This window comes from Leopardus geoffroyi, chromosome E1 (genome assembly GCF_018350155.1).
Source record: "Leopardus geoffroyi isolate Oge1 chromosome E1, O.geoffroyi_Oge1_pat1.0, whole genome shotgun sequence".
In the NCBI taxonomy this organism is placed as follows: domain Eukaryota; kingdom Metazoa; phylum Chordata; class Mammalia; order Carnivora; family Felidae; genus Leopardus; species Leopardus geoffroyi.
Genome location: NC_059330.1, coordinates 33,375,970 through 33,384,989, shown reverse-complemented (window position 1 = coordinate 33,384,989; position 9,020 = coordinate 33,375,970). Strand labels below are relative to the sequence as shown.

General features: G+C 39.8%; 1 non-coding gene across 1 annotated transcript; it reads right to left on the bottom strand.

The window, feature by feature from the left end:
• Positions 1–4,642: 4,642 nt before the first annotated feature.
• Positions 4,643–4,749, bottom strand: LOC123604807. The gene has a single exon (XR_006715524.1). It is a non-coding gene; the product is annotated as a U6 spliceosomal RNA (small nuclear RNA).
• Between the last annotated feature and the right edge of the window lie 4,271 nt (positions 4,750–9,020).

Sequence of the window (9,020 nt, the reverse complement as noted above, 5' to 3'; positions counted from 1 at the left end):
TGTACAGCCAGGCTGGTTCGTGCCTCCACAAATGTGTCGATTTCAAGGTTGGTTAGGCTCCTGCGACTACTGGTAATTCATCCCAATTTGTCTTCCTTTTTCTATTTCTCACAACCCTGTATCCTAAGAATTCCCTACATGCAATTCAGTGTGTTTTGAAAACATCATTTTTATAAAAGGCTACTTTCTATTCTATCGTATGGTTGTTTCATAATGTATTTAAACATTCTCTTATTGTTGAGCATGGAGGTTGTTTCCAATTTTTAGCAGTTATGAATAATGTTGCCATGAATATCTTTGTACTAAATCTTGAGGAAGTCTCTTCTTATTTCTTTACAATAGATTCCTACTTGTAGAATTACTAAATGAAAGAGTAGAAAATTTAAAGATGTGTGTACATATGTGTATATGTTTATGATATAAATAGCACATGCATATACAAAGAAAAACATCCAGACAAATAACTCTCATCCAAAATCCCAAGACTCCAAGATTAACACAGTTAACATTTTACTAAATAATCTTTTGAAAATGCTTTATGCATACATTGTCATAAACTTTCTAAAGAAAGGGCTCATTATACATCTTGCCAAATTCCTTCCAGAGGAACATGACAATATAAACTCCTACCTGCTATATACGAGCATGTTGATTATTATAATTAAATAAATATGTTAGGAAATAATGCCTCATTATTTTTATTAGAATTTATGTAACTTGAATGAGATTGATGATCATTTTGCATGTTGATTTTTTAAAATTTCTTATGAATTGATTTTCCTGTTATTTTCTCTTACTTTGTAAGAGGGTAAAGTTATTTTAAAATATAAAAAAATGCAAGGAAGAAAATAACAGTTATTCAAGTATCCATCACACAGAATTAACCCCTGTTTAGATTTTAGTAAAATTTATCTTTTCATAAGTTGTTTGGGTTACATAAGTGTGTTTGAATACATCGCCTCCTTTTAATAAAGAAAGTACATTGTCTTGACTTTGACCTTTTGGTATTTATGTATTTCTTTTCCCTAAGAACTAGCATGTGTTTAAAGGGTCTTATTCTAAAAATTACATTCTGTATCTATATATCTATTATCTCTGTCCATGGAAAGTGTATAATGCGGTCTTGTGTCTGTACTGTTTTTCACCTTTTTTTCAGCCAACGTGTTTCTGAACTATCTGTATTGATAATTTTGAGCCACTTCATTCCTTTGAACTACTGAAGTCACAGTGTATGTACATATAGATTTACCCTTTCTCTTAGTGTTAGACATTTAGTTTGTATAATTATTTAAAAAGAAGTCTCAGCCCTGGGTATATGAGAATTTTTTTTCCCAATAACTACAATAGCAGTGCTCTGTCAAGCTTCCTTCTGCTCCCTCCTGCTGAGTAGTGGGATCCCTTAATGACAGCTCATTTGAGCCAGTGAAGTCCCATTCTGTTATTAAACCAGTTACACTTCAGTTCTTTAAGACTCAGTAATGTACGTTTTATCACCGTAATCTCATATTCTATTCAAAGCAATATCCCTTCCCACTGCACTCAGACCAGCATGTGGCTCTAAGCATTTAGATTGGGCAGAGGGAGGCAGAGTAGATTGCCCATGAACCCTCATCCTCCACGTTGCCCCCATTTTTCATTTTCCTTCTTCTCTCTCCTGGTATTGGCTAAAAGGAGAGAGGGGGATAAAACACATCATCTGTTTAAGATGGAGATCCTCTCTTGGGTCAATTGTAAGCACTTTCCCAGCTCGCTGATTTCATAGTGGAAAGTGGTAGCAGCCTCTGACAGTAAAGCTCAGGGCAGACCTCTATGGTTTCACACTGCAGTAGTCTGCAGACGGGGCTCCACCTCCTTCCCATCTGTGGCCCTGGACTCTGAGTCTGGTGAGCCAAAGTAGGATCTGCTTTCTAGACTTGCAGGAATGTGGACTGGAGTGGATTGTCCTTGCCCCCAGTGGGCTACCCTTCTGTGCTGTCCATCCATCCCTTGTGTCCCTGGCAGCTGGAGTGGGGACTCTCTGGTGACTAAGCAGAAATCTATCCAGAGATAAAATATCAGTCTCCCTTTCTTGTGGACAGTCCCCAGAGATTCTCAGGGCCTTTCTTTTTGTGGGTATGGGAACTGGAAGAACCTCTTCCTTTCAGTTCTTTTTATATGACCATGGGGTGGGAGGGGGTGTCACATGTCTGTTATACTGACCTTTGTCTCTGTGTTGGATCCAGGGGGAGAGGGCTGGCACCCTCTATTGGGCAGTTCTCTGTACTTAGTGCAAGGCGCTTAATGTCTTTGGTTCTCAGTTGTGTACTTTAGTTCTAGGAAAAAAGGAAATATCCTATTTGTATCTCAAATCATTTCTTTACAATAGTTTCCAAGGTTTTACTGTCCCACATAATGCAGTTCTGAACATCCTTGTGCTACTTTCTTGTACACACATGAGTGCTTGTGATACAAGACATTTAGAAGAGGGTCTGCTGGGTCATAGGGTATGTACATTTTCAGTTTTAGTAGGTACTACCAAATTGTCTTCTAAAATGGCTCTAACAACTTGCACCCCCATAGCCCTATAAGAGATTATTTCCTAAACACTCATCATAGTTGACATTACAGAATTTTCATCTTATGAATAAAAAGTAATATCTCACTTTTAATTTGCTTTCTTTTTTTTTTTTTTTTTTTTGCAAAGATGAATATATTTTCAGCACCCCCCTTTTTCCTGTTGTAACATCTAGCTTTGGAGAATGTCAATGCTTTGTCATAGTATATTTCATTACCCTCCTAATTTTTAGTAGCCCTTCAGTTAGAATGATTTTTCTAAAATCTAAATCTTAATACAGATTTAGAAATACAGAACACTTTTGCTTAGAAAGTGGTGTTTCCAATTGCCTTCAACATAAATTTTGAACTTTAGCAGGCATGAAAACTCCTATAAGATGTACCCTTGGTATACTTATTCAGTTCATTGATCAACATGGCCTGCCTTACACCCCATGTGTTCCATGCATACTGAACCATCCTTGGCTAATCATTATTCCATCCCTTCTCTTGCCTGTCTACTTTGACCTGTATGTTTCCTGTTTTCTCAGGAATGGCTCTCTACTCCCCAACTTCTATTGCTCTTTGAAGATTCTGCTCATGCATCCTCTCCTCTACTAACTCCTGTTCCTTCTGTGTGACTTGAGTTTCTCTCAAATACTCTTCTCATAATTTTAACAGTTGTGTTATCTCTTTGTGTCTGGGTTATAGTCTAATGACCCTTGATGTCCTGATGGTCAGCATTGTGACTTGCACATAGGATGACCTGAGGGGGGAAATATTTTACATGAATGAATAAATAAATGAAGCTAAGACCTAGAAACCATAGTTATAATGTCATGAACTGTCTGAAAGAAATATACATTTATTTGAAGTGGTTGAGAATTTAATTATACTTTAAACAGTGAACTCTAGTTCTCTCAACTAGAGAAGTTGAGAGAACGGATCAAGAATTGAGGCATAGAATTGGGTAAGAATTAGTGATTTTAGAAATGAATTGCTTTAAGTGATGGTATTTTACAGTGGAGTTTTCTCCTAGGATGTGAACAAATAGGTATCAAACACCAAAGTAAGCATAACAATTTATAATGGAGAATTCACAGGAAGGCGTGTTTGAAAAGAGGTTAGATGGTTATGACAGTTCTCAGCTCCTCATCCACAACAAGCAGATTTAAATGAACTGAGGATTTAAATAAAAAAGACGTTGTAAAGAGGATTTTGGAAAAGGTTGCTGGTGGACACTGAGCTCTCCTACCCATCTCAAGGGAAGGGGTAGATTGTACCTGTCCTTGTGCCCATGAAAGGGGCTTCACCAGGACCACTCAGAGTTAACACACACACACACACACTGGTCTGGTGTCTGATTCCTGGCTGAGCAATGGATAGTGTAAGACATAGCCTTATTAGCTATATACAAGAGACATAGAAGTGACTGCACTGAGTGTGTACTCCCAACATAGATCAGGGGAAGAATGCATGACTGTTTCTCATGGACCAGTGATGGGTAAGATAAAGAGGGGAAGAGTCAGAGGGTTGCCTGGAGGTGCAAATAATCATCAGCAGTGATGAACTGAAGGTATCACCCAATTTTCAGAGGGTAAAAATAGAATAGGTGACCAGACCAACTAGAACAGAGATCAAGGGAACTGCAGGTGGCAACTCACAGATTCCCTGAGAGCACCATGGGAGAAATAGTCAGTTCAGACATCTGCCAGGTCTGGAGAAAAGCCATTGTTCCAGTAAAAACTTTCCGTAACTCTCTTTGTGCCTCATGTTTCAACCCAAAGAGGTCAGAAACTTTAGTTAACAGATGGTGTTGAAGGATAAAACAGTGGTGGGAAAAGAGACCAGAGGCCAGCCTTCTTCCCTTGTGCCAGGCTTTCATAGAGATGAGGGGGAAAGAAGGGGTTGGGGAGATAGCAGTAGCCTTAATTTTTTTTTAAGATATGTGTTTCCTTTATTTTTTAATATAATTTATTGTCAAATTGGTTAACATACAGTGTGTACAGTACGCTTTTGGTTTTGGGAGTAGATTCCCATGGTTTATCGCTTACATACAACACCCAGTGCTCATCCCAACAAGTGCCCTCCTCAGTGCCCATCACCCATTAGAAATATGGAATGCTTCATGAATTTGCGTGTTATCCTTGCACAGGGGCCATGCTGACCTTCTCTGTGTCGTTCCAATTCTGGTATGTGTGCTGCTGAAGTGAGCATGAGCAGAAGCCTTAATTTTACAGACGTTTGCAATTTTGAACACACAAAGTGGACATTTCCATTCTGAAGTTGAAACAATATTTTATCACTGAAAAATTATTAAGAATGTCTGAGATGTGCCTGAATTTTCTATAGGGGTGGGAGAAGACAAACCCTCATTAAATAAGTGGGTAAAAACAATGAAAGGTGACATAAAATGGCTTTGTAATTTCATTCCAAGATTCATGCTCGTTCAACGTGATGATAATATTTTACCTGGAGGTTGGTGGGCATTTGTACTGTGGCAGCTACTGAAAGTCTCTGTGCCAGGGTAAACTATTTAAATAATTTACATGTTAAATCATTTCTATTATATTTTATAGACATTCAAGATTACTCTTGAATTTCCTCCTAGATATCAATGCTCAGGTTCTTCAATTCTTGCCTCTGTCTTCTGAACCTCTGTGGTCAGTCTTAATAAGTGAGAAATTGCACATGTGGTGAGCCTAACTCAGATAAGCTGGAATAGATTTTCATACTCTCCAGTTCTGGCCTCCCGGATAGAATCAATACTATTGATCATAGTGGCTGCGTTGGCCAGACAGCCACTACCCTGAGAAAAGCATCTCATCAGTCTGCTGGTGAAAATTCACAGGAAGACATGGAAACATTTTTCAGAGAGTGAGAATGATGTATTCTGTGCAGGCCAGGTTAGCAAATTCATAGAATTAAGGGGAGTATGCTCTTCATAGTTTTCTCTGTTTTGAGCATTGACACTGATATTAGGGATATTCTTTTTTTTAATTAAAAAAATTATTTTTTAATTTTTTAATGTTTATTTATGCTTGACAGAGAGAGAGAGAGAGTGTGTGTGTGTGTGTGTGTGTGAGTAGGGGAGGACCAGAGAGAGAGGGAGGCACAGAATGTGAAGCAGGCTCCAGGCTCTGAGCTTTCAGCACAGAGCCCAATGTGGAGCTCAAACTCACTAACCGGGAGATCATGACCTGAGCCAAAGTCAGACACTTAATCGACTTAGCCACCTGGGTGCCCCAATATTAGGGGTATTCTGTATTCAGTTTAGTATAAAATTATTGCTGATTTTCAAAAGAAATGAAGATTACTCTATTTTTAGAGTATTTTTAGTTGTAGCACTCAGAGTTCAATCTGAAATACAGGCAGTCTGAGTATTCTGGTAAGGAATTTGTTATAGGAATTATATCTTTATATATTGGAGAGCAGAACTAGAGAATTAAGGATTGGAAAGGGGAGTTAAATGCTCAGAGAGAGGTCATGAACCATCCTAGGATCAAGGGAGTGAGTTAGAGCTTCAAGGGAAATCCAGAGGTTCTGTGTGCCTCAGAAGATGTGCCCGTGGGGCACCTGGGTGGCTCAGTCAGTTGAGCATCCGACTTCAGCTCAGGTCATGACCTCACAGTTCATGAGTTTGAGCCCCGCATCAGGCTCTGTGCTGACAGCTCAGAGCCGGGAGCCTACTTCGGATTCTGTGTCTCCCTCTCTCTCTGCCCCTCCTCTGCTTGTGCTCTCTCTCTCTCTCTCTCTCTCAAAAATAAATAAATATTTTAAAAAAAGAAGATGTGCCCTTGTCTGTGGAAGGTCACAGGAACTGTGACCCTCAGCTCTGTGACTTTGCAACAGAGCATCTGGTGGTGGGCCTGGGGTGCTGTTAGTTAGCAAGACCAGCAGGTGGGAATGAGAGCTGGGTGCTAAGCCGGTAGGAGCTTGGACTGGTTGGGATCTGCTGGGAGCTCTGTACCTATCCGCAACATCTCTAACCTCTTAGAATGATGGTTGCTGCTTCTGCCTCCAAAATCTCATACTACTTGATTTTTTACAAACTCTAACCCAGAATTACATAGAAAAGGAGAGTCTGGAAAACAGTTCTCAGCATAACCAGGTTGACAATAGATCGACCCACCAGTCAACCCCTTGCCCAGCTGGCATGCATATACACCTCCGTTACCTATATTAAACTTCCCAATAAGGACAATAGCAAAGTGAGGCTTCTGCCTAACATGATCTAATCATCCCCTTGTAAAATCGTAGACATGCTAACATTCCCTCCAAGGGAAAATACATAAACTCTCACTTTAACTGTTTTTGGGGTGATATTTATTCCTCTTCTGGTGAAGTCACACTCCCCCTTGACATCCTGTTACTTAAATGCTGAGTTATAAGGTTGACTTATGGAATGGGAAAAAGAGAACTGACAAAGGAGGAAAAAACAAAATCAATTAACACCTTTATACAGATATATTCACATCAAAATAAGAAGTATTCATTTATAGCTACTATGGTTTGTTTTTCTTCAGTTGTTTATAAGACCACAGCTGGTGGTTATAGCTTCTTTCTTCTAATACCTGTTTGATACTCCTTTTACCCTCAGCAAGCACTTCAGCTGGTCCTGGTGTTTGAGAAGTGAGTAAAGTATGCCAAAACTGGCCGCTGGGGCTAAAACAAACTCTGGTCTCTAGCTTAGAGACCCCTACTCCGTGTTCTTCTTCCTTTGTTTGCTGTACGCACAAAAATCCCCACAGATATGGAAGCTGACAACTATAAATTGCCCTCCCCACTTGCATTTGGCACTCAGATCTTTGGTGAAATGGTCTTCTCTGAGCCCACACGTATTAAATAAATTTCCAATCCACCAAGATCTCCGAGTGCCTCTTGGTTTTTCTGCTAGTGTTCCAGCCTGGTTCTGTAACACTGGTTCCTTTCTATCAAGGTGACCAAAACCTTCATTTCTGTATGGGGTTGTTTTAGTTTTCCACTACCTTTGACCACAGGCCATGGAACAACTAAGAGGTGCCCCAGAGGATCTCCTGCATTCCAGACATGCTCCTCTCTGCTCCTATTGTATTGGAAGCAATTTAATTTATCTTTGTCAGAGAATAAATAGGATAAATCACCCAGATGTATAGTAACTGTATCTTTACCCATTGTTTCATTTGCTCAAGTAGATCTAAGTGACCACATGGCAGTTTCAACTTTATTTTAATGGCATAATTACTATGTTCCCAGTGGAAACCTTTTTCTCTTGGGAATGAAGACTTGTAAATAAGCCTTTTTTCTCTTGGGAATGAAGATTTGTAAATAAGCAGAGCACAACATTATGAGGTTGGGGAAATTTTTGGCTAGGTGATCACTAGGAGAAATGTGTGTGACCACTCTGGAATCTACCTCTTGAATCCCTGATCTGTGAATGAACGATGGCATTGTATATTGGTTGCAAATAAAGGGTACTTACCATGTCTTTGAGGTGATCAACCCAACCTTTGTAAGGTGTTGCCATCCAACTAGTGCACTGAGTCTGCAAAAGTGCATTCTACAATTTGGCTACTTCAGGGTGTTAAGGAACATGATGATACCAGTAGACTGTGAGTGTGAGGCTGTTGCTGCACTGGTCAGATTTCTGTTAGAAGCAATGTTATGTGATATCAGCGATATAGTGGATCAGTGTAAGAAAAGGAGAAGCAATCATGGACCCTGCAAACTACATCATGATACAGCAATTAGGAGTTGATATAACCGTATAACCATGGGGTAGGACAACAAATGGGACTAGCCTTGCCAGATAAAAGTAAATTGGTTTTGGTGGTTCTATACAAAGCATCCATCAGGACAATGGCTGGATACCAGGTGCCATGGATGTGTTGACTTACTCCATCAGCTGCAACTGCAGTTCTCACTAAATTAAGTTTACAATAATCCTCTGACGTTTTTAGAAGATTGCTCTGTCTTCTGTATAGGCTAGATAGGAAGGTGGACTAGGCATGTGGTAGGAATCACCACTCTTTATTTTCTGAGGCCTTGAGGGTGACAGTAATATTTGCAATCTCTCCAAGAATTCAGTATTGCTTTGGCTTATTATTTCGGTAAGTAGAGTCAATTCTAGTGGCTTCCAGGTGACCTCTCCTACAAGAATTGTCCTCGTGTTATGTGTCTGGAAACCAATGTGGAGACTCTGCAGTTTGAGTATGTGTACTAACTTTAAATTTTGGAGCAGAGGAGATAGGCACAGATTGGGTTTGGGGGCCCCCTGTACCCACTATGAGATAGACCTGGGCCAAAACTTCATAAGCACAGGGCCTCCTTAAGCCTGTAATCTGACTGGTAGATCACAGTGACATTTTAGGTCACCAGAAATTAGTGTCAGTTCAAAGATATTGCCCAATAAGTCATCTTGGTAAATGGTCACTGGGCACACTGGAGAAAACCAGGAGAAGGATTTGAGGTATAAATCTTTAGCAGTGCATAAATTCCTTTCTTAAGGG